At 49.3% G+C, this 26333-nt stretch overlaps 1 protein-coding gene and 1 long non-coding RNA gene across 4 annotated transcripts in view; both read right to left on the reverse strand.

The window, feature by feature from the left end:
• Nucleotides 1-2758, reverse strand: part of CYRIA (CYFIP related Rac1 interactor A) — a 55853-nt gene extending 53095 nt beyond the window's left edge. For 2 of the 3 annotated variants that reach the window (XM_032866877.1, XM_032866876.1), the window contains exon 1: nucleotides 2711-2758. The gene's annotated coding sequence lies outside the window, so the exon portion shown is untranslated. The remainder of the gene's footprint in view (nucleotides 1-2710) is intronic. The other variant, XM_032866878.1, reaches the window with a different exon arrangement.
• The window catches only part of LOC116873185, a 45427-nt gene continuing 21847 nt past the window's right edge, over nucleotides 2754-26333 (reverse strand). The window contains exons 2-3 of the long non-coding RNA XR_004383758.1: nucleotides 4476-4502; nucleotides 2754-2831 (exon numbers count right to left, since the gene is read on the reverse strand). This is a non-coding gene — a long non-coding RNA (uncharacterized LOC116873185). The remainder of the gene's footprint in view (nucleotides 2832-4475; nucleotides 4503-26333) is intronic.

Consider the following 26333-nt stretch of genomic DNA (forward strand, 5'->3'; position numbering starts at 1 on the left):
GGACTCCAGCATTCCCTGGCCAGCGACTGTGTCCTTTCCAAAGAGAACATTCCTTTTGTCCCCTTCAACTAGGAGAGGGTTAAGAGGGGGCTATTACCTATTTGCTTTCCGACTGGAGGAAAATGTATCAAGACCTAAATTCCATCACTCCCGCGAGAACAGCATAGGCTTTTGCCAGCCACTCTCCAGTGAGAAACAAGGCTCACTCTCTAACCACGTCCCAGCAACGTGTACACTCAGGCTGCACACGCACTGGCCAACACTTACCATTCACGAGGGCGACAGAAAAGGCCGCGTATACATCCACCCAGACGACTACCTCATTCTCTCCATCCGTACGAACCTACTTAACATCCGAGGAAACTCTGATCTTACGATTCTATAAGAAGTGCGTATAAAATAAGCCCTTTAAAAACCAACCGCTTTTGATAGATCAGAATAAATTTAGGGTCAATAAAATTAGACCCTTTGCCTCATATGCTCCAATCTCATCAGGCTATCCATCTTTTCTTAAAAAAGACTCTTCACAGGTCTGAACTGCCCCCATGTGGACTTGGCTCCCTTGGTGGGTGTTTGAGGCCCCCAGCCAGCCAGAGCATAAAAGCCCAAGACCCTACAGGTGCGTATGAGGCCCTACGTGATCTGATTGCTTCTCTCTACCTTCACCTCCTTCCCCTGTCCCCTCGCGCCTCTTGATCCAGTCCTACTGGCTGCTTGCCGTCCCTTAAAGCCCAAGCACATTCCCACCTCAGGCCTTTGTTCCTTCGAGCCTCACTCCCTCACTCTGTTTGGGTCCTACAATAATGCCTAAGCAGGGACGCTTTTCCTTGGATCCTGTTCCCAGTTTCCCCATTTTCCATCTCTCTGGCTTGGCTTTATTTACTTATGTTTTCCTGCTTTATTTTTTTCCATAACACTTAACACTGCCTGATATATTGTACATATGTTTACTTGTTGGCCATCCCACGATCCCATGAGAATGCAAGCCCCATGAGAACAGGAACTATGGTTTGTTCTGTGCTGCAGCCCTAAGACCAAGAATGTCACCTGCTATGTTCTTCACCCTCCCAACACCCGTGGAATGGATGGCTGGGTGAATGAGTGCCTAAAACTTCTAGACACACAAGGCACAAGGTTCTAACAGAACCCGATGGGGGACCAAAGCTATATTTAAGTAGTTCTAAATAAGATTGGGGAGGATAAGGAGCCAACTTTTTTTTTTTTTTTTAAGGAAGAAATTATTTCCTTTGATTCTGATCACAAGGGTACAACATAGGGCATATGGTCCCCATCTTACTGGTGGGGAGACAGAACCCCACCAATTTAACGTGATTTCAGCAAAATCACAGAACTAATAAATAGCACAACTGAGGTTTGAAATCAGGTCTGATTCCAAAAGCTCTTCTCTTTCCTCTGACTTATACTGTAGCCTGGTGGCCACCTTTGGAAAAGGAACCACAAGAGGAAGAAAGGAAGGGAGCAACAGATAATCCTATCCCCCTCAAAGAATGAACATGTGGTATCAGGAACAAGTCTAGGATAAAATGATCCTGGGAACTGGGACTGGAAACCACCCGAGAAATCCAGTCTTACCTTCTCTGCTGAGCTCAGCTGTATGAAATGCTTCTGCTTCTAGTTTTCAAGGGAACTCAAGACATTTAGATGTGAGGAAGAGTGTTAGGATAGAGGACAGCAGAAGGGAAGGCCAGCAACTGGAGAGAGATGAACAGGTACAAGGCCACCTCAGGGTATTGGCATCTCCTTTGTGATTCCTGATCTTGCGAGGGTGGGTGCCGTAGGCCAGCTTAAGGAAATGTGCTAGAACACCAGCACCCCGGGCGCTGAGCCCCTCGGTAGATCTTTAGTCATCTGGGAGGGGTGTCGGCTCATGTCCGGTCCAAGTTCAATGAAGAAATTCAGGGAGGTGTGGCCCAGCCCTTGCAGATAAGAAGTATCCATAGTGAATGGGGAGGGGGTGACAAAGGAGGGAGGGAGGAACAGCAAAGAACCCATGTGTTGGAGGTAAGGCCTGGCGACCTGCTGCTGGAGCAGTGCGGTTGTCTTGGATGCTAACTGCACAAACAGAAAATGCCTCAAAAGTTGTTATAGCGAGTGTGATGCAAGCCAGACCTCTTGCCCGAGACCCAAATCCTGTCCTGGGTTTGCTAATGAAGGATATCTCCCGCTCACCTAAATCTGCATGACTGGGAGAGACAGAATGGATCCCGGAGCATTCTTCATCCCCAATGAATTCTGCCTGGGCCAGTATCCTAGAACTACAGTTCCAGTCTGCTCTCCGCTGCCTGTGGTTCTAAGCTATTCTAGTTCATGCCTCACATTCTCCAGACCAGGATAAAAGCAGCTCCCACTCAGAATGCAGGTGTAGAACCCAGGAACCTTTAACCACTTCAAAACTTTATCTTTGGGTTTTTTTGTTTGTTTGTCTTGTTTTGTTTTTCCTCCTTTTATGTGTATGTGGTGTTAGGAGGCATGACTTCTTTTTTTTCTTTTTTTTTTAATTTAAATTCAATCAGCCAACTTACAGTATATTATTAGAGGAGGCACAACTTCTAATCAAAGATGACGAATCTGGTGAAATGACCTTCACGCTTGCCAGTGTTCTGGAAGCCCACCTATCCCACATTCTCTCCACCAGCTGTGCTGCTTATCCCTGTGCTGTCTGCTGGAACCCAAGTCATTTGTTTCTTACCTAGAGCTCTCTCTTGTGATTCAGGTTCGCCCGTCCAGGCTGATGGCAAGTCTGGGCTCCCAAACCAGGGCTGTGGCCCCCTAGAGTCCTGTCGTTTCTCCTTCGTCAAGTGAGTGTTAATCTGTTAAAGGGAATGCAAGTCATGTTACTTTGAGAGGCCATTTCCTGTTCTCTTCTAGAGAGAATACATGTGTTAAGGAGAGCAGAGAGAATACCAGAATTACAGACGACTAGGCCTACAAGAAACTGATGCAATCGCCACTTGTGCAATGTTTTCTTTTTGTAGTTTGGGAAACTGAGGCTTAGAAGCAAAGAGCCTCATTCAAGGACTCGGCCACTTGGAGAATTCAAATTGGAATAGGTCTCTCAGTCTCTGGTCTTCGGAATTTTTTAAAAAGTAGCTCCGTGGTCAGGCTGACTTCTCAAACAAGTGGTCACTGACCCTGGTTGGAAAGTCTTTTTTTTTTTTTTTTTTAAGCAGATTTTCAAAAAGGGAGGTGGGACTTTTTCCAGATTGCTGTTTTTTATAGTTTTGCCCCTGGGAGCTAAATGAGTGAAACAGGCCTGTGGTTGGGATTGCTCTATTTCCCATCAGAAAAATATTATCGTGGAACATTGGGCCCCAGGAGCACAGTAGTGGATGGGCTTTGTTTTTCAATGATTTGTGCCCAGCCAGTTTCTGTCTCTGTCTCTCTGTCTTTCTCTCTTTCTCCTTGTTTCAGGAAAACACAGTAACAGACAGATATGGACCCTCCTCCCAGGGGTATCATTTATTATGTGATTTTTCTGGCTACTATATAGTTGAACAGTCACTCCTCTGTGCGGAAAACCAAAACCCAGGAGGGGATCTCACATTTATTAAGCAAATAAGATCTGCCAGGCCTACCATATGAATCTGACAGATACATTTTCCTGATCTGTCCTCAAAAGTCCCCATGAGGTACCGGTAACTCCATTTTTCCAAAAGCCTAGGGAACTCAGTTTCAGAGAACCAGAATGATCTATAGAAGCATAAAGAGAAGAGACTGCAGACCCAGAAATGAACTCCTATCTAACTCCCACATCACTGTTTTGTCCATCTGAACTAGACTTCAGTTACTTGGCCAAAACACTAGCAGTTGTCTTATTTTTCCAGTGTTTTAGCTTGAATGCAGGAGAAAGTTCTTTGGAAACTATGACTTGTTGCAAGGACGTGAAGGATTACTCTTGTTGGGTTCTCTCTCAGACAGCGGGATCTAAAGGCCAGGCTTCCTGCTGTGCTCCCAGCAGAGGCTCCAGTGTCCCAGAGAAGCTGGGCCTGTCCCTGGCTCCCAGCAGTGAGAGAGGGCCCATCAGGAAATCATGATTATCTACGCTCTGCGCTTTGTTCCTGTTCTCAGACAACAAGGGACAGGGCTGGAGAGCCAGGCTAGGGGGTGGAGAAAGAGGAAGAAAAAACAGGAAGTGAAGGGGGGGAGAGGAAGGAAGGAAATGATATGGAAAACACAGGGACTCTGAAAAGTCCTTGGCCTGATGAGAAAGTGAATCCTGAGCCTGCCTTTGTGAGGCCGGCCCTGCACTTTGGGAAACCGGGTCACAGAGGTAAAGGGGGAGAGAAGTTTGTCTCCTCTGGATTTGGGGTTGTGTTCGTAAAGTCCCAGCACAGAGCACAAGCCTGAGGAAAAGGGAGCCCTGACGCGGGGGCTGTTTCCTGTGCACGTGGGTGTAGGCAGCGAAGAAGGTGATTTTCTGAACTAGGATCCAGGGGTAAGATGGTGTCTCTCACCTTTTGCTGGGTGTACCACAGAAGGACCTGAAAACAAGAGAGAAGAAGTTGAAGTCATCAGTTATCAGCGTCACTGTCCCATCCCCACCGCTTTCTCTCTCAAGAACTCTCAAAATTATAATCCATTTTCTGTGTATATGATAGGAACTTGATTCTCCCCCTGAGGCCCAGCCAGAATCCCACTTTCTTCCACCACAAAACTAAGAGGGCCAGGCCGATAAAATGCTAGGTCACTGCCAGACTGTGATTCTCTGGTACTTCCAGAATGTTCTCCTACCCATGGTGTCCTCTCAAAAGTCCCCCAACTCCCACTATACATCATGAAGGACACGGGCACCTGGTTAGGCTAACAGCCACATGAATAGATAACCCTAATCGTAACCTGATCCTTCCACAGGGCTAATATTGTTAACACTTCCAGCCTCCTGATGGGGACCAGGAAGGGGACAGTATCGAGGAGCCCTCTGACAGGCAAGCCTAGTCCCACCCACGCTAGCAGTTCCCAAACTCATTGTGCATCTGGAGAAGCTAACAGAAAGTAAAATTCCATCCTGAAGTGGCGGTCAAAGCTTCTGGAGAGTTTTGATGTCACCATCTTGGCTCTGGTCCACGGACCAGCATTTGGGTCACTTATGATCTTATCCAGCCCCCAGCACAGCCCACCTCCTTCCATCCGACTGATGTGGTCACAGAGGCCCTCTCAGGGAGCGGCTTTCTTGGAGGATCTGCCCTCAACTCGGTGAATTACTCCCCCACCGTCCAAACAGAGAGCAACGCGAAGTAAGCCCATCTCTGAGAGGAGTCCAAGCTTTTGAAGTGACGGCTGATGGCTTCCTGTTTGAGTCACCCTTAGGCCAGATGTCCCTTAGAGAGCACAAGGGTCAGCAGGGAAGGACACTTACAACTCCCGTCTCAGGTCCCCACAAGCAGCACAACCTCACACAACCCCAGTGCTGAGTGACTTCTGTCCCCAGCCACGTGGACTGTTGCCGGGGCTGCGGCCACATCGCCTGCGCCACCTGAGACCGTCAGGGGCCCTCGCTTCTGTACCACCCTCATTCTGGGTCATTTTTTAGAGGGGTCATTGCCCCCATTTTGAAACTGGGGACACTGAAATCCAGAGACATGAAAGGACTAATCCAGGGTCACACCATAGAACCCAGACGATGACAGGCATCTCCTGACCTCCTGTCTACGACGTGTGGCTTTTTCTCCATGTTATGTGTCCCTGCCCCGTTCAGTGGAGGCGCTGAGAGCTCAGAATGGCTGTGTGTCTTCCACTTTTGAAAGGCTCCAGAAGTGAAAGGGCAGGGCAGGGGCACACCAAAGAGAAGGCAGAGCCCGGTGAGAAGGCCCAGCATGGGTGGCTTGCTCCCGAGAGTCCCCACGAACCAGCAGCAGAGCCTAGACTCGGGCCAGGACACCTCCCTGCAGCCTCAGTCCCACGGCACCAAGAACACCCAGGGACATGAAGAAACAGGAACGGGCAGGATTTTAGGATACAAATAGCTCCCATTCAGCAGGCACCCCCTGGGCATCAGGCATTGGTAGGCTTAGTGACCCCTGATACCTCCCAGCAACCACACAAGAGATGTATCCCTCTTGCCCCCTTTCATAGATAAGGACACTGATGTGTTCCTCCAAGGGACTCAGCTTTTGGGTGGTAGGTAAAGCCAAGATTTCAACTCAGAAAGTCCGGGTGGACTTCCTGCTCTCAACCACTAGGGAATCCTCCCTTTCAGAGCAGTCACATTCAAAGAAAAAGAAGAAGAAAGAAAGAAAGTGCGAGGCATACAGAAAAGCAAATTAATGGAAAGAGCCTGGGAATAAAGCAAGTTCCCTGGGAACAGAGGACACCTTCATTCAAGAGGCACAGGAAGGGAGGAAGCTCCCCAGGCGGAGAACACTGAGAGGTGCCCCACAGGCCCACCCGGGAATCTGGACCCTGCCCCTTCTTGGGTGGCACCCTCCTCCCCCCACAGTAAGTGATGTTCTGGCCTTGGTGTTTATACAGCGTTGTTCAAAGGAAGAGGAAGTAGGCTGGGCCGAGGAGGGCCGGCAAGGGGAGAGTCCTCGGGGTGGGTGGAAGGGGCGATGATGTCTCGGGAACCCATCTTCCATGTCACAAAGGGATGGCCCCACCGGGTAGGGGAGACTCTGTCCAAAGCCCTCGCCTGGGACAGCACGCACAGTCCCAGGGACACTAGGTTCTGGGGATGCTACTCGCTTTTAGTCTCATGAAGACCCGGGAAGCAGGCCAGGACAAGGATCACCCACCACCATGTCACAGATGGAGGGACTAAAGCTACAATAATAATGGTCATGAAATAATAATAATGACAATAATAACAATAGTGGCAATGCCATACGTTGGTAGCTTATCATGTATCAAGAAATAAGCACTTGCTTGACATGGGTTATCACATAATGACACCAACCGTTGAGTCTCTATGATTATCCCCAATGGATAGTTGAGATAAGCTAAGTTATTTCCTCAACATCAAAAAGCCAGCAGGTTATGAGAAAGGATCTAAACCACTCTCTATTTGACATTTTGGCCCATGATTTCACCTCGAAGTCACCTATGTAACAAGACAGGGACATGCCTCAGTCACAGGGCGCAGTCGTGCTCACACACAGCCAGCCTCAGAGCCACTGGAGCACACAGATACAGGCTTTTCTTCAAATATGTCATCCACGCTGCATCTCTGTTGAATGCACATATAAGATGACACGCAATTAGGGTGACCAAGTGATTTATCAGCCAAACCCAGATCCTTCTCAGAGTGAAAAGGGGGCATTAATGATGCCTCTGGGACAACAGACAGAGAGCAGGAGTGGCCTGGGCCCACAAGACATCTGGTCAACCCCCACATAATCCACAGGGCCTTGTTTATGGGGCTGCTTGTTTGTGTGCCTAGTTGTGCTGGACTCTCCTGGGTGTCCCCCTGCTTTCCAACCCACGTAAATGCCCCTTTGCAGCCACTCACTCTCCTATGCTCAGCAGAATGCCTTCTAAATCTGCTGGGCTCAAAGGCCCTACATATAAAACAGGCTGATGTAATTTGATTATAAAGGAGTCACGCTATGATTCAAGAAGCAAGGCGTGACGAGTTTTGGCAATATATTTTAAAAGGACCATTGGGTTCCTTGAGCCCTCACACCCAGAACCTGAATGTGCAGCTGTTCTGATAACCAGTCAGTCCCCCAAACGGGAGGGCTCCGTGGCTCTCCTTTCTGGGGCAGCCTAGGGCAGTGTGGGAGCAGCCACCCAGCCTCACTGGAGAAACTGAGGCCCACTGCCAGGTGGACCCCACTTCCTCAGGGATAGCATTGGTAGGACAAGCCAGTTTTCCTCCAAAACCAGCAGGCGCTGACCCTGACCTGGGGGTGCTGAGCTGGAGCCTTTGGCCAGGAATCTGGCCTGGAGACGAAGCCCTACTTAAGAATCAGGCCGTAGCGGGTTGCGTTCATTTAATCAAGGAACATCACAGCACTTGTAGTCTAGTGATTTCTGAGGACTCTAGAGAAACTCTTGGGGCTGAGGAAGGTTACTCATGCCTGGAGGGGCTGCTCTCAGAGACACTGGCCGCAGGCCTCATCCTGCGGTAACAGGCAGCAACGCCTGCTCTCTGCTTCCTGAAGCAGCTTCTGCAAGTGATGATATTTGAGGAATAAGTGAGACCCTTCTTTCTAAATTAGGCCATATTCACAGGTTGTGGGGGTTAGGGCATGGACTTTTGGGGGGGCGACACCAATAAAACCACTACTGACATCGGTACTATCATTACCACTATTGATATGACTGTTAATGCCATTCACAGGATCCCCGAGTTCTAGAGAAGGGGAGGGACTTGTCTATTGCCACCCAGCAGGTAGGCGGAGAAGCCAGGACTGGACACAGCTCTTGGGACTGGTTCCAGTTTCTTGCATCTTGGCATGTAGCCTCTTGTGCTGGGGACACAACCTGGGAGCAGGCCAGAGTCCAGATGGTGATAGCCCACAGTGTCTGGGCTCAGACAATTCTAGACTGTCAGAGGTCGATGAGTGGATGATGGCGAGGGAATCAAAACATGGCACTCATTTGCACTGTGCACTGACTGTGCACCAGGCCGTGTGCTCCACATCCTGTGGTCCTCCTGGAAATGGCTATGCTCATTCAGATAAGGACTTAGAGAGTAACTCTGAGAGGCAGAGTGAGTACAAGGTTGACAGTAAGCTGAGGTGGGGGGGTGGGTAACACCTCTGAGCCCAAGTTCAATCCCTAATTCCCTAATACCGCATACTATAGCTCACAGCTGGTGTATCTGGCATAGGGTGAGAGGGCCATCGCCAGTGGCAGGCAATGGCAGAACCAGGACGTGAGCCTGGGTCTCGAGCAGAGCTCAGGAGCACTGAGCTCACATCTGTTCCATTTCCCAGGGTCATGGTTTAACATCTGTCTGTCTTCTCTGTCCCACCTCAACAGCCCTAAGATAAGTGCCTCCCATGTGGAGGGCAGGAGGACAGGAGGACACCAGCTTCATTGACTGGACCTGTCAGGAAACTTGGCCCAGTTATTTAAGAAGTTCACATCTCATTCTCTGCGCACCAGCGGCACAGTGGCTCCCTCCTTTTTGCGAAGAACATGTTTTACAGTATTGATCATGTCAACCGGAGGTTCTCCTCTGGGGTGGGCAAGGGAGACACTTCTGAAAAGGAGTGGGGCCAGCATCCTCTCCCTGATGACCCTGAATGTCAGTATAATTAAGTCGCAGACAACAGAGGAATTTCCATCTACCCTCCTCCCTCTCTGGGCAGCAACCACAGGATTACTGCCTTTCTGTAGGGAAAGGGCCACAACCTAACGGATTTGAGGTATCAACATCGGACAGCCGCCTTGTCTGCACAGGCAGGCGGCAATAAGACAGAGACAGACAGTCCAGCCTGCAGAGGCTGTGCCCAATCATCCCCAGTGACACAAGCCGAGAGGACACCTTGATGTAGCAGGAATGTTTTATAGGCAGTAAGGGAAACCTAAGTCTACTCCCAATGTGGCCTTGGCTGGGCTGTGCGACCTTTACTTAGTCACTGTTTCCCTCTGACTGCAGATGGAAAGTCTATTAAATGCAGATCTTTCAGCAATATATACTAGCAGCTTCTCTGGGCCACTTTGAAGATCAAATGAACTTTGTCTTCTAAAGCATCAAAGCTACTTATGTCCGTGTTTTCTCTTTGCCACTGGACGGGGAGCTGGTTAAGAGGAAAGGGATGTCTTACTTATCTTCAAGGGGGAGTTATAGCTCTTGTAACTAGCCCAGGGCCCCACAAAAATGACAAGGATCGATTGTAAAATTTGGTTTCCTTGAAGGCTCAGCGTGGCTGGGGACGAGGGAAAGAGGTAGCAGAGACAGCAGGAAATGAGACGGGTGTCAGGCTATGAAGGGCTTTACCCGCACGGTGCTTCCTGGGATGCTGCCCGTGAGTTAGTACATCAAACACTTTTCCAAGTGTTAGTGGGGGGATGAAGCTATGGCAAGTGCCTGGGGTCTTGAGCCCATCAGCTGTGAACTGTAACTTCTTTGCACCTTGGCCTCTGTCTGTCCATTTCATGTGAACTTTAGAAAATACAACTGCTCCTCACAACGTGGGCAAAGTGGGCCTGGACGATGAGAGTAAAGGATTGCTTTGAAGTTCAAGGCCAGGGCTGCCCAGGAGTAAGAAGCTAAGAAATGTTGCCACGGCCAGATTGCACTGAGAGTAATCTGAAAGCCAGTCCAGCTGGAGTCATTTGCCATCCAAGTCCCTGCGGCGAGGATGGGTTCCCACATACTGTGCCAACATCGGCGGCACTCACGCTCCCAACACCGCACGTGCGTCCTACGTCTGACGCCATCCGAGCACCACAAACCACCTATGAACTCCCCACCAGCCCCTGGCCTGTAGCAACAGAGGGCTCTTTCTAGGTGGCTTCTGTTGGGTATTTGATAGAGATAGCGCCTCTGCCGGAGACCGGAGGGAAACAGAGCACTGTGGATTGAGAAGTTCGTGAACCGGGCTCCCATCTCTGCTTTGATCCCACATCTCTACGACAGCGGGAAGGTCACTCCCTGCCACTTGCATAATGAAGAAGGCCTTGGAACTCGGGACTCGGGCTGTCTAGAACAGCCCATCGGTGGAGCCCATCTATGGAGTAAGAGCCTAACCTAGGTTACATACGGCCATTTGAGAAAGTGATTTTCTTCCAAGGCAGGTCTCTGCTAAACCAGGCAAATGGTTCCCCTCCTGCCTAATGGCCGGATCTGAATCCAAATCCAACAGGGACACTCTGAGGTCCAGAGGGTGTCTGGAATCTGTCCTCCTGCTACTGATTCCAGACGGTTCCAGCCGGGGTGAGTCATTTTCCCTTCCCTGTTTACTCACGTGAGCCTCAGAGATTGTGCTACCTAGCTCGTGCTGTTTCCCAGCAAACTCTTGGTTCCTGACCCTCCACGGGAAGCCCCCATCTCTGTTACCTCGGACGCCGTGAGGCTGGCTGTCCTTCGCCTCGTGGACAGGGACAGACACGCTGTCATGAATCTGGCATGCGAGACAACGGGGCCTTTCCATCCTTCTTAGTAAGGGCAAAGGGTCACAGTCAACCCAGGGAGGAGTGATTGAGAACCTACCTGCGACAGCTGGGAGACGGCTTATCACCGGGGACCATGGTCACCCTGGCCTAGGCAGACAAACCCTGGGGACTGCGCTCACGCACCAGCACAGCTGGTCCTTTCCTGGGCCCCCCACTGCGAGGAGAATCGGGAGTCATCCATCAGCATTCAGCACCCTCAAGCCTCAGAGAGACGGTGCCTTCCTCAACAGCACAGGGCTGCAGGGGGTGAGTGTGGGCACCCCTTGTCAGGGTCCCAGACACCCCATACCTTGCCAAAGGCAAAAAAGAAAGTGGGAGCTGCAGACAGGAAAACGCCTCTGATCTGAGCCCCGTGGAAGGATGACAAGAGAATGTGCTTTCCTGTGAGGCCCACGGCCTTCTAACAAGAATGCACTTTCCAAAGCCTCGCATTCAGGTCTTTCCATCACCGGGTCCTTTACATCGCCATCCTTTACACAAAGTCTCAGTTTAAGCCCAACGGGCTTTACTGCAGTTTTGTGTTTTCTTGCCTGTTCTGCAGCCTTAGGCTTATACCTCCATACATCTCCATCCTTCCAAGTCAGCAGCCGCCTCACCTCCTCCAGGAAGTCTTCTCTGATACTCTGCTGACCTCTCCCTTCTCTGAACTCCCACAGCATTTTCTGTCTGTGCCACTCTGCATTAGTGCCTGTGGGGGGCTCCCTCACTTTTTGACTGGACTGTTGTATCACTCCCTAACTAGTTTCATCCTGCCTGGACTCTGGCCCTGTGCTCTGTGGAAAGAAATTTCTAAAGCACACTTCTGATGATGTGTCTTCTCTTTCAGCACTTCCCACCGCCTTCAGGAGAAACTCCAAATGCCACATCATGCTCCCACCCTTCCCGCGGGGCCACCCACATTCTAGTCACACTGAACTGCTTCCCAAGGTTATGGAATGAGGTGGTACCAAAGTTGGGATGAGAATCCAGGTCTTTCAATAACCCAGTCCCAGCTCCCCAAGATCTCAGGCTGGACCAGAGAGAAGGAGCATATGGCACTGAACCATGACCCAGTGGAAAAAGCCAAGACCAGCTGAGTTCTTAGGCCTGATGAGCTGATACTATAATGATAACCAGGCAATCCTTCAAGCAATGGAGTAGATGAGCACACACCCGAGGCTCCCGACATAAGCTAGTTCTCCCTTCACAGGTGTGGAGACTGGGTCTTACAGAAGTTCAAGTTCATATCCAGACTAAAACTCTAGCCTACTCCCTATTCCCATCTCCCAGAAGGGTATGTGCAATAGCCCTGTGGCCATCACTACCCCATATCTCCAGGCACCTCACACTCAATATGATGGATGCTGACCAACAGCCCTTACGTAGCTCCTGCTCAGGAGTTGATTCAATCCAGGCGATCCTAAGACCAGAGCTTTCCTGCTTCTGCAGATCCTCAGGTGGGAAGATTATGAAACCAAATGTTAACAGGAGAGGGAGAAAATTCCACTCTAACTGTTCTGTGCTTATCCAAAGGGGCGATCAAAGCCCTCACCAGGCTAACGCTTCCCCATGGCACCTTCCAGTGTCAGTGTATCTGTGGACGGGGAAGAGAGAAGGGGCAGAAGCAGTCCAGGAGAGAGCAAAGCTATCTGAGCAGAAGCACACGTGAGCCCTGTGGCATCCTGGAACCAGCTGGCACCGGCCAACCAGAGCCAATTATGCATGTCTCCTCCCAACTTCCGGTTCAGTGATGTCTTTTTGAGAAGAAACTGGCCATGGTGGGGGTACTTGCACCATGACATTGGCAACCACTCCCAATCAGGTTTGCTTTGCTTTTGTTTTTCCCAGAGCATCAGTGACTAAACATTCACCACCACACCACTGAGTGGATCCACAAGAAGGACACTGGGTTGGGAAGACAGCAACTTAAATTATAACCTTAGCTCTTTCCCTGACTCACTGTTTGATAGGCAATTCTTCCCTTCCTGGCCCTCAATTACTTTAGCTATAAAAGGGGAGCAAAAAAAAAAAATCCTTCCGCCTGACTACATAAACTAGGACAATAGACAGAAGGGCGTTTCGGTAAATGTAAAGTCTGAGGACGTATTTGGCAATGTCTATGGACATTTTTGGTTGTCCCATCTGGAGCGTGTGTGTGGTGTTCCTGGCACCCAGGGTAGAAGCCAGGGACGCTGCTGAACATCCTGCAAAGCCTTGAGAGTCTCCCACAATAAAGACTGATTTTGGCCCAAATGTCAGTAGCGCCGAAGTTGAAAAACCTCGATAGAAGATTTTCACACACTCTAACTGTTCTGTACCTACCTGAAGAGGTGATCAAAGCCCTCGCCAGGCTAATGCTTCCCTGTGGCACCACACAGTGGCCCATTCAAGGTACCTCAATACATCGGCATGTGGAAGAAACATTGAGGGGACTTGGATCAGTTTACAGGAATCCTACCCAGACAGCAGATGGGTGCAGAACACTGGGACGCAGGCGACAGAAAGAAAGGACCAGGACAAGATACGGTGCCGGGCACACAGTATATGCTCAGTAATAGATTGTGGGAAAAGCGAACTGGTCTGAAATCCTGATGTGCTCCTTCCTGAAAGCCCGCACGCCAGTGCGCATGCGCATCCCCTCCCCCCAAGGTGACACCAGGTGGAAGGATGTAACTAACACAATTTCACCTCCTCTGGGAGGGACATGGTGTCCAGTTCCAGCCCTGGAGACTCGGGTTAGACAAATAATCACCAGTCTGGCAATCGCAGCAGCTGTGGTCAGAAGAGCAATTGTATTAAAGTTACTTTTTAATCTGAGTTGAAACATCTTGAAAGGTGAGGTTTTCAACCCTCCCCTGGGGAGGCAATTGTTAAAAACACACAGCAGGCAGCCTTGCTTTCCACACATTCAGAAACCACTTTTTTTTTTTTTTTTTTTTAAAGACAGTCCTTTTATCCTTTCTACCACATGGGATTGCAAATGCACTTAGCACAAGCCACCCGAAGCGGAAACAGCGCTGGGTAAGATCCACTCCTGTCGCTGCGGCCACCGTGGGGAGCCACAGCCGAAGCAGCCCTGGCGGGCACAGCCCAAAAACTCCGAGGGAAAAAAAGCCGGGGCGAGCCACACATCAGTGGTCCCTGAGCCTCTGGGGCCTAGAGCCCGTGCGGCCTCGGGGCCAGGCTGAGCCACAAGCCCTTTCTGGAAGACCCCCACACATCTCCCAGCTCCTTGCCTCTGTGTTGGGAGAAGCGGCCGATTTCTCAAGGAGGAGATGACAGGAGAGAGGACCTCCCTGCGTGTCTCCCTGAAGATCTGAATCTGACCATAAACCATCTGACTCACAAAGCCCTTTAATTAAAAGCCCAAGGGTTCAGAGCTAATTCTAGATGTGACAGGACCCAGTGGCTTCTCAGGCACCAGAGCTGCGAGCAGAGTAATGAGGGTAATTTGGCCCTTCCTGGTCTGTGAATGACAACTCACTCAGCTATAAATTAGACTCCAAGCATGCCAGAGCTGGAAGCCACCTGGGCGACTGTCTGCCCTCCTCCTGCAGCGTGTGGACGAGGAGCTGGAGGCCCGGCGGGGGGGGGTGCAGGCTGCCCCAGGCCCGCTGCTGAGTTTCTTACTGACTCTCTGGCTGATGCAGTATTTTTGAGTGCCCAGAAGAGGCTCTTCTTCAGGTCCTTCTACCAAACTCCAAGGCTACTTGGAGCTCAGGAATAAACTGGTTACAATCCAGGCAGATTTCACAGATGGGAGTAGAACAGCTTCAGGGAAAGAAATTCCAAAACCACTTACTGAGAACCAGCTCTGTCCTTGGCTGCACGTGGCCTTTTCAACCGCTCCTCTCTCACTCATTTCTCACGTCCACACCCTGGCAACACGGGTCTCCTTATGCCCGTCATGGAGATAAGGCAACCCAGGCTAAGAGAAATAAGGAAATGTGTGGAAGGCCAAACAGCTGGAGATTTTTCTTTGTTATTCCGATGCTCCTGCCTTGAACAGATTCTTTTCTTTTCTTTTTTTAATTTAAAGGTGTAATGTCTAAAGCAATGCCATGATGGCTTTCTTCATCAGTGACGGTAAAATCCTTTTACTATATTTTTAATAATCTGATTTCTTAGATTGGAAGCTGGATTGTTTTTCATACTACTAACACTCAACAGTTTTGAATCTCCTTTAAGTACCAAGTACTTTACAACATAATCTCTTGTCATTAACAAACAGCTTCATACGACGCCTCTCCCTCATTTTACTGAGACAGATACAAAGGCTCCGAGCAATAAGGTCAATTTCCTGAGATCACACAGATCACCCATTCGTGGCAGAAGTGGGATTCTCACTCGGGTCTGTCGGCCTGAATAATACCGCGTTCCTTCTATCCTAACGACCTGCTTCTCCCCCAGTGACTTTGTTGACTCAGTGATAGATCAGACACCACGGATCTGGAGATGAACTTTCTCAAAGGTATCAGCTGGGCACAGTACCAAAGGCCTGGGTCGGGGCGGTGATAAACGGGGCAGCAGTGGTGACCTCATCTTGGGGCCTGGAAGCAGCCACACACCTGACGGTACACAGGACAGTCCCCAAACCCGGCCTGGTGGGCTGACTCCTTGTTTGGGGTATATCCAGAGGGACAGTGACAGGGAGGAAGAATCCCACCATGACCCACCCTGCAGCTGACTGCGATCTTCCTGAATTTCTCTAGGATGAAGATTCTGAGAGCAAAGCTTGGTGACTCCCTCATGGTCGCTAGCAGCTCCTGAGCTATGAGAAAAGACAGACATACACGAAATGACAATGAAGATACAATGTGGCAGCTGTTGCAATGGGAATGAATGGGCTGCTGTGGCCATGCCAGTGATGGATGCCTGAGCCTCATGGTAGGAATCTGCGGGAGGAAGGCTTCCTAGGAGGACCTGCACTGAGTCCGGAATCCACGCAGGACATAGCCACGGAAATGAGGAACGTGTGAAGGAGAGTGGGAAGCGGGTGGTGCTCGGGCTCAGGTAACAAGGAGACAATATGTATGGGCAGAAGTGATACGGCTCACGAAGTAAGAACTCCATGCGGTGGGGTAAGGCTGGAGTGTGCGAACATGATGGGGTGCAGTGGGACAGAAGCCTGAACGGAAGCTCGAGACGGGGGCTGAGCTAGAAGACAAAATACCGGCGAAGCCTCAGAAAGGACCCTCCCCTCCGAATGGGAGCTGGATCGTAGGGTTCCCCTTTTGTTGTTCTCCCGTGGCGGGGCGATACCATCAGGCTCGTATTCTAGATCACATGTATGCCTGTGTGGATGTGGATGTGTGTTTCACTGCTCGAGGGACAGGGACTGTAGTCCATTGCATTTCCGCTCCAGCTTCCAATTATTTCATTTCTAAAATGCTAAAAACGTGGTGTGCCCACCATATCCCAAAGCATAAGAAGGATAAAAGGAGACAGTTAATAAAAGGATTATTAAAGATTAAAAAAAGATGAGAAGCCTATATAAAGAATCATAACCAGCTTCTCCCAGGCTATCTCAAGGAGAGCTAGGCTGTGTGAAATACCCACTCCAGGAGGATGAACTGGGAGGGAGATTATGGGGCCTGGACAGAGAACACCCCCTCCTACAGCCAGAGGCGTTCTTATCTGGACGTCCTACCCAGTACTGTGCCGGGGATGCACGTGCCCTCAGCACTTGTGTTTGGGGCTAATGTTCTGACCCCTTTGAGGGCCCTAAGGAGGCAAAAAAAAAAAAAAAAAAAAAAAACCCAGCAGACACCTGCCTTTCCTCCTGACCCAGTGGATGGCTCCAATTTCAGATCAAAGAATTAGTTTCAGAAAGCCCTTCTTGACTCTGAGAGAAGTCAGGAAAGCACACCTGATATTCAGAGGCTATCTGTCCTAAGGGGTGGGTGTACGGATGCCTAGTTCATGTGTTGTCCCTCTCAGTCAGCCCTGACTCTGTGGGTGTCTGACTCTTGCTAAAATCAGACAAGACAAAGCCGGACCAGGCCCAGTACCTGGAGCGCAGGGCCAGTGGGTGCGGGACAAAAGCTTCCTTCCAAGAGAACAGAGCAGTTTCCAATCATTGCACAATTACCTTTATTAGCATAACGTCTCGTCTCCTCCCGCATTCTCTAAAACACTTTCCTTTTCCATCTAAGGAAGAAGGCAGAGATTGAAATTGCTGCCACCGCGAGGGGGAAAAATATCCGTAAAATTTAAACCATGGGGCATTTGTTCAAGACTCTTGGGTAATAATGTCTCTTGATATGTAATTCATGATAACCTTAAAGCTTGGCCTACTTCTGACACAGAGATCATATACTTGGGGGAAGTCAGGGAGGCAGAGGGAGAAAATCACTTTTAAATGGTCCCACTGTACTTTGTCTTTTGAGTAAAGCCAGACGATATTTTGGACCGTTCTTTTCTACCATAAGGGCTTCCCTTTAAAAGCTTTTTTATTTTTTTCCCCCCTCTTGTAAATTGAAGAGGCAGCATATCATCCAGTTTCAGTTTTATCTTCTGTAACACTAGATAAAAGATGAGTCTGGATCCATCTGTTAGCACATACAGCCTAGAAACTGTGTGAAAGCAATCTCTCTCTCTTTCTCTCTCTCTCCCTCTCTCCCTCTCTTTCTCTCCCCGCCCCCTTCTCCCCCACCCCCCCCGCTTTGCAAAAAAGGGGGGAAAATCCACACTTTTAAAAAATTTATCATCAGCAATCCTACCCAATGCCGACCAGATAGCAGCACTTTTCTCCTTTTATGGGCAGAGTCAGGAGGAAGCCAGCCTTGCCACAAAGGCTCATCCCCCTGTGCTGCCGCATGAATTGGGATGCTGGTGCTGGCGGCAGGCCAGCCCCTTCCCCCACAGCCCGGGGTTCCAACCTCACGGAAATCAGTGAGGAGCCCCCTGGGTGCCATTACCTGCTTGAGTGTGAGCCCACTGAGCTGAGGCTGGGGGACTGGCAGAGAAGCGGGAGGGTTTCTGTCCTCTGGTACAAAGGCCGTGCTCCTGGGGTGGATTTGCCTGGGCAAATGAGCAGGCAGGCTGCCTGGGCCCCATCTGGGTCACTTGGCATTTCCTATGGCACTGCCAGGCAGGGTGGCACCATGCATTTCCCCCTCCCCAGGGCTCTGACTACTGCTTCACCCAACAATTCAGGAAATGCCGATGCCGCGCACGGCTGATCAGCCCAGATGCAACAGAAAAATCAGAGCCCGAGGGCGGGAGGTGGCCTGGATGGGACCTTGCTGGCATTCATCTCTCCCATCTCCAAAATGACCTCCCTAAAGTCCAGGAATGCGGAGCTCCTTTGTTTCTTCAGTGCAGAAACTGTGTTAATCACAGAGTTCCAGAAATAAGCATGCTTTATGTCGTTAACGAGGTGAAACTCAAGTGCGCCTGGTTCAGAAGAGGACTGGGGGGGGAGGGGGCGGAGGTGACAAGTACCAGTGACCAGGGACTGCCTAGGTCACTGCACTTCAAAAGGCTCCTGTGGTTTTCAGGGAGGGCCCAGAGCCCCAGCTACAGGCCAGGCGCTCCGCACTCCTGAGTGTTAACGTCCTGCGGGTTCTGCCTCCGCTGAGTCTCACGTCACCCCTCCTCCCACCTCTCCTCCCTCCTCCCACTGCCACTGCCCTAATTTAGGTCCTTCTTCTCTTTCTTCTGGACGGTTCTGCACACACAGCCAGATGACTCTTCCCAAAGCAGCACAACTATTCCCACATCACTCTGTGGCTCCAAAGCCTTTAATGATTTCCCCGTTGACCAAGAAATAAAGCCCAGAATCTAATTTCTAAGACTCTCTTCATCAGGTCCTGGCCAAAATTCCAGGCCCCGTCTCCCACTTGTCTCTCTCCTTCCCACACCCTTCCCTCCAGCTCAGTGCCCCCTTTCCAGCTGTCTCCCTTGCTCTAGCGTTCCCTCTGTCTGAAATAGTTCTCTCTTCTCTGCCTTCTCATTTCCAAATCCTGTCCATCCTTCAAGGCCACATTCAAAGGCCACTTCAGCCATTGACTCAAACTTGACCCCCAGGGGAAGCTTTGCCGGTCTCTGAACTTCCATAATTTTTTTCCTACCTCAATCACTTCCTGGTGCTGTAACAGAGCCCAGACACCTTGGTTTTCTCTCTTAGATGGTAAGATAACTGAGGGCAGAGGAGTGTGCATTTGACTTAAACACACTCATGCCACCCAGATAGGTCCTGGTACACCAGCATAGCTCACTAATGTTACCTCAGTAATTAGTGGGGTGGCTCCAGGCTTGCTGACATAAGCTATTTTGTGTGGGCCTGGCTAATTGAACAGATCACGTCGCTGCCGTGTAGAACATCATGAGAGGAGCACACAACATGTGGAGGACACACACTGGGTGGGCGGGGACCCAGTGGGCCACACGCATGACTTCCAGGAGCCTAAATCCAGTGATGAGTTCTCAACCTTCATCGTCACTAGACCATCATCAGTGGTGACACAGTTGAGTCTTTGTTCCAAAAAGCCTTAGTTACCTGACCCCTAGATCGTAGTCTCCTATTGCTCCCCCTAGTTAACGTCTGTTCCTTCTTTCTCTCTTTGGCTGGTTCCTTGGCTTTCTTCCCAAACTTCACCTTGGCATCTCCTGGGACTCAGGCCTTCAGGCTCTTTCTTCTCTATCAGGACTCACACTTTTGGTGACCTTATCTGGGTTCATGGTTTTAAGTATCATCTCTATTTCGATGAATCTCAAATCCATAATTCCAGCTTTGACCTCTCCCTTATTTACAATAACCACAGCCTCCTCAAAGTCTACACTTGGACGCCTATCTCAAATGTGTCACAGCCCCAGACTGAACTCCCTGTCTCTTTTCTCTGTGCAGCTCCCCAGCCCCCAGTCTTTCTCATCTCAGCTAATGACATTTCCATCCGTCCAGTGTCCTAGGACAAAACGTTGAGTCATCCCAGCCTCCTCTCTTATTTCACGCCCCACATGCAATCCTTCCAAAAATCCTTCTGGCCTTACCTTTAAAATATATCCAGCGTAGATCAAAACATATTCCCTTTACACTGTGCTCCATTTTTTTCCACTGCTTTTTTGACCTTCTAATATACTAGAAGGCAATAAATATCACTTTATTACCTTCCCCCGATTTATTATTATTATTGCTTTATTATCTACTTTTTCCCCTCACTGATGTAAGCCTTTCCCCAGAGCCTAGAAGTACACATCCACAAAGCAGGCTTTCAGTAAACAGTTGTCCAATGCTTCAATGGATGACTTTAGTCGACGATCTCTGAACTGTAGCTTAAAAAATACACAGCATCCAGCCACAGAGAAAGGTATCTGTAGGCAGGGGAACTGTAAGAAGCAAGGACCTAGAGATACACCCTTCTCCACTGTCTTAAGACACAGCACTGTCCCGAAAGCCTGCTGGAATTATATAAAACCACGGAAAGAGCATACCTAAACCATTGGCAACTTGTCCAGACCAACCAAGGAAAGGTCCAAGGGACTTCAGTAAATAATTATGCTTTTGTTTTATAAAAAATAGATACAGTCAAAATGAAACAGGACAACCCAAAGTCGGTAAATAATTGTATCTAAACATCCCCTCTGTAATTTTATTTACCTTCCACATTTTCCACATTTCCCCCCCAGGATATTACAAAAGGAGTATCCGGTTCTGTCTATATTCACCTACAATTCAATATCCTGTGTGTGTTTTCAGGACCAGGCCCATGGCAGTCTTGCTCCCTGTCATTCCCTCAGTGCCCACCCAGACACAGTGTTTTCAAAGTATTTATCTGATCAAGGAAGGCATGAGTAAATGCCTTCTGGATGTGTCCTGCCAGGACCGGTTCCATGATATAAGAACATATTCCGAGAAACAACTCTCCACCAGACTTTCTTTGAGGCAGAAAATGCATTAGACCTCGCTTGCCCCCAGGGCCCAGCCCCATGGCCAGTGTCTAGCACTGTCGATGCCTAAAATCAAGTTCATCTACCTGCAGGACCGAAGTGATAAAGGATGCCCACATACATCCCGCTTGTTGACTCTACGCCAGCGTCTCAGCTCTGTTGCTGGGATCTGACACAAAGCAGAGCACAGGCCTCAGGGGGGTGGGGGGCAGTAGGACATTCCACTCAGCTGTCATGTCCACCTGCCCCACAGGGAGGTTATGACAGGAACCAGAAAGGCTCTGCTCTAGGACCATCCTCTTTAGTGGAAAGGTTGAATCACCGGCCTCAGTGCTTGCATCCAGAAAAAAGACACCCTCATAGGGTATGGTGAGGATTTGCATGGCCCTTCGGAGGCTGATCACATTGATTTCAGCCTGAGAGGACCATTTCTTCTCTGGGTGCTCCCGGACGCGTCCCCCCAGGGAGCTGGAGCTGATCGCGCTCTTCAAGAGGCATCTGTTGTGCGGGTCCTGGGGCTTAACTACTGGTGTCTATCCAAAGACTCCTCTACGCATGCTTCCTTCGCAGATGTTTGTGAAGAGATCTGCCATCACCAAACTCAGAAGCGTGATTAGGGGCTTTGGGCTCTGATTAGAATCAGGAATTAACTGGGCTAAATAATAAAAGATGACTCCAGCCTCGCTGTGCATGCTTTCTTCTACTTTTGGAGGGTCTCTACCATAGAAGGGGTGGATTATTGCTATGGGAGGTGAGAAAGGGAGCAGAAAACTGAAGCAGGATGTTCCCCGCCATGCCGCCAGCAAGCACACACACGCGCGCACACGCACACACGCACACACGCACACAGGGAGTGGTAGCCACCAGGCCTCCCAGGGACCAGAAGCTGATTGGATTTACTTCCTAAAAAGGCAAGACTTATCAAGGACAATGATGAACATCCAAATGAAAAGGTATGAATTTCCATTTTCATTGTGGTAGAAACGGGGGTGGGGGCGCAAGACATTCTTGCCACTGAAAGTCACATTTCAGTAGAACCTGCGGACAAGTTCCTGGGGACAGAGGGAGATAAGCAGAACGCATCCACGAGTGCAAACATTCTTTTCATGCTTCCCCAGCACGAGGGTACTTCTGTGACCAGTAGCAAAAATCACACGTGGCTTACGGCATGTATTTGCCTCTGAGTTAATCGCTCCCTTCTCCTTGGCTTGTATATTGATTCCACCAACAAGGACGCACCCTGGGCTGGTGCAAAGGGCGGGGGACTTGGGGCCAGAAGTTTTGGTCTCAACTAAAACCTTAAAACTGTCTTGGATAGGTAACTTCGCTCTTCAAATCTCAGTTTCCTTGGCCTGTAAAATGAAGCTTACCTGCCCAGCCACCTTGGAGGGCTGCTGAGGTCAACATGAGCCCCTGTGACAGCAGACTGTGGGCAGGGTCTGAGGCGCAATCGGCCCTTCTCGAAATATGCTGAATCCGAATCGAATGTCTGTTAAGTCAATGCCACTCTGTTTCATGAACCCCATGGAGCTCTCCCTTCAGAGTGGCTGTATCATTGGAGAAAGGACAATGGAATGCATTCACCTGTGACTCCAATATAAGGGAGAAAGTCGTAAAAGCACTCAGATGTCACGAAAAGAATGCTCTGGAGGGTCAAAGCAGAGATTATTTACGGCTGGGGACATCAGGGGACGCTTTCTTAGCAGAAGGGACGCCTGATGTAGAAGGACACCACAGTTTAGTTTCAAGGTTACGGCTGGATGGTTGTTCATTTATACTTTAACACATAGAAAAGTCCAAGCCATTATGCTTGATGATTTGGAGGAAATAAGAAGAGAAAAAGAACATGACAAAGACTCTGTCCCTAGACCACTGATAACCTAAGGGGGAAGAGGTCATGTGAGTATAATGCACACACACACACACACATGCACACACACACACCCCCACCCACACAGTATCTGTCTCTGGCAATTTGTGGCAAATGATTAATAAATAATTCAGAAATTTGGAGCCATGCAGGGCAATCAACAGGGTGCTCTGCTCCTGTTCTTTCTTCTCTGGGCCTCAATCTTCCCATCTGTAAAATAGATGGCTTAGACTAAATAGACATTTTTTCAATCATGCAGCAAAGATCTGCTGCTGTATGCCCAGGCCTGGGGGGAGTCAGTTGGTGGGTTCAAGGTGGCCAGAGCCTCCTACCCCCATCCTGGCTACTCGCCTTGGCCACAGGCAGCTTCAGCATGTCATCTGTGGGCTGCACACATAGCACCATTTTCCATGTGATGATGAGATAGAAGATGCTAGAAAATCCTTAGTCCAGGTGATCCCAGAGAATTCTGACTATTCCGTCAACCCTTCAAGTGGAATTGGAACGTTGCTCTGAACATGAAGGGCCTTGAATTGGATAAGAGCAGTCTTAGAATCTAGAGAAGCCGGTCCACACAAGGGGAGACGGTTGGGATGTGGTCCCGGGAAGGAGCTCAGGCCTGCTTCATTGCAACTTTCAATTTTCTTTAAGTATATTTGTATTTATAAAAATGGTCCCTGTGATGGTGAATACCACAGGTCAACTTGCTGGGACATGACGTGCCCAAATACTGGTTAAACATTATTCTGAGCATGTCTCTGAGGACGTCTCTACCTGAAATTCACATTTAAAAAAATATTTCATTGTATTTAAATTCAATTAATTAACATACGACGTATTTGAAGCCGTAGGTTGAGTCCAACAGATGTCCTGCCAAACGTGGACGGGCCTTATCCAATCCCTTAAAGGCGTTAACAGGACAGAGGGCAGAGTATGGGAGAACTTGTGCTCTCTATCTGTCTGTCTTTGAGCTAGCACACAGGTCTCCTGCCTTCCTTCTGGAAGAGCCATCGGCTCGCCTGGTTCTTGGGTCTTTGGATTTGGATAGAACAATACCAACAGCTTTGCTAAGTCTCCGGCTTGCCGGCTAGGGATTCTGGACTTCGTTGGATACACGTGTGTATCTCCTGTTGGTTCTGTTTCTCTGGAAACACACTAACCCTTACCAGGTACCAGGGGATGTGTTAATTTGCTCAAGCTATGAAACCACATCTGACATGATCTCCCTTGTGAAAAGATGTGTTACAGCCATGATCTGTGTTAATGTGATTCAGGGAGGAGACATTGAGCTTTCCTACATCATCATAGTTGATACGAAGCAGAGAAATGAACAACTATATTCAAATCCTAAATGTGGTTGACCTTTGAAAAACACGGGTTTGAACGGCGCCAATCTACTTTTATGTGGATTTCTTTTTACAGGAGAGTATTGTACGTGTGTTTCCTCTTCCTTATGATTTCCTCAATAACATTTTCTTTTCTCTAGCTTATTGCAAGAATGTAGTATATAAAGCATCAGGTACAAAAATAGTGTCTACTGTTTATGTTATCAGGAAGGCCCCCGGCCAACTATTCCTAGTTAAGTTTTGGGGGAGTCAAAAGTCATACAGGGATTTGTGACTACCCACAGGTGGAAGCTTCTAACCCCCATGTTGTTCAAAAGTCAATGTTAATGAACAAATGTCTAAATTTGAGGCAGGTCTGGGATATGTTCCGAAATTCAAAAGACCTTGTCCAAATGTTGGTTTTGTCATTTGTGAGCTAACTAATTATAGATAAGCCCCCCAGCTTCCTCACCTGTTCCAGATACTTTGGCAGAATTACTAAAGTAATCTTTTGTAAATCAGATGACACCCAGTTTAGAGCATTAGTGGGCAATGGCTGCTCGGTCCATGTCAGTTTCCAGTCGCCCTGTTAGAGACCAGTTCCGCTCAGCCCTTCAGGTCCTGCCCGACTTCCAGCTCTCTCCTCACCACTCTGGCTTCATCTATCCCCCTACACACCCTGCTGACACTTTTCTCCTGTCTTTGAACCAGCAAAACGCACTCTCACTTTCTATTCCTTCTGCCTTGTACAGTCCACCTGTCTCTGCAGACAGGGCCAAGACTCATCTCCCACTTCTTTCAGGAGTCTGCTCATCAGACCGCCTCCCCTGAACCACCCGTAGGAACACCAACCTCTTTCGCTCTTTCCCGGCAATACCCAGTTCCATTTCTTCCCATAATGCTCTCCATAGCCTAGCATAGTGCATGCGTGTGTGTGTGCATATGCACGAAAGATAAAACTTGGGGCTCCATTTTGTTTAGTCCCAAGGGATCGATAAATATTTGTCAACAAACGTAGGGAATACATTAATGAAAGAACTGGCAGGTTCATTGCAGTCCTGTTGCCAGTGCATGTGAGTGGAACAGAAAACAGTCAGTCATAGGTAGAAGCTGATGACAGGATTTGGATGGGAAGAACTCACACCCCAGGGAGCCCAGGCTGATGACGCTGACCTCTCTGCTCTCCCATACCCCTGCATGGTCATAGAGTGGACCCCCTGTACAGGCGGCTATTTCTCCCAACCACTAAAACCACCCTCACATACACACTCCAAGCCAAAGTAGAAAGGTTTTCATGAACACAAATCCTAACTCACTTTGGCCCGAGCAGCAAGGGCCAAAGAACCCTCAAAAAGTTCGATGTGAACCTCATGCAACCGACCTCTATCCCAATCCTGTGCAGGGCCAAGACCACATACTCTGGGCTGCATCCACTTTTGGGTTCAAGTTGTGGTCCTTCCAATGATCCAAAAAACCTGAGCCAAGTGCTCACGTGAGCCCCTGAGTTGTAGTTCCCTCTTCGATAAAATGGGCTTAAATAATAAGGTGTCATTTCTAGAGCTTGTGCCCAGTCAGGGAGACAACGGAGATGGGAATCAACCTGGAAAGCAGTGTCCATGGACCCCTGAATGACACATTTCAGAGCAGAACGTCCTGCCCACCTAATGCCAGCGGAAGGGGAAAATGATTAAAATGTAAATAAGGCCTACATTTTCCATTATTACAAAAACACAGCATTCCAAATGAGCTGTTTCCTTTTGCTAATAATACCTGTTAATCCTGGTGACAAGAAAGTTAGAGGTTGAAATGGATTTTGAAATTTCTGGGTGCTCCAGATGGAGTTATTTAAATTCAATGCCCTTAGAAGAAAGGTGACTCTCAATGACAGACGAACGAGCAGAATGACACGTTGTGGTTTCCAAGTTCACAATATGGTACACACTGGCCTCTCAGATCCTTGTCTACTCAAGGTCTTCGAAGGAAAGAGCTGGTGAGGGCTTGCAAGGACCCCCTAGAGGATCTTATATGCATAGGAGGTGCCCCCCGCTGTATGGGGCATCTGGGTGGAGGGGCGCAGGCTTACCCTTCTTCTGGAACGCTCTCACCTCAAACCAGCTCTGACCATGCTTCCAGAGTCGCACACACGTCACATGCAGAGGCCCCACACCTTGGACAGACAGGTG

Source organism: Lontra canadensis, unplaced genomic scaffold, assembly GCF_010015895.1.
Source record: "Lontra canadensis isolate GAN:19392208 unplaced genomic scaffold, GSC_riverotter_1.0 scaffold32, whole genome shotgun sequence".
In the NCBI taxonomy this organism is placed as follows: domain Eukaryota; kingdom Metazoa; phylum Chordata; class Mammalia; order Carnivora; family Mustelidae; genus Lontra; species Lontra canadensis.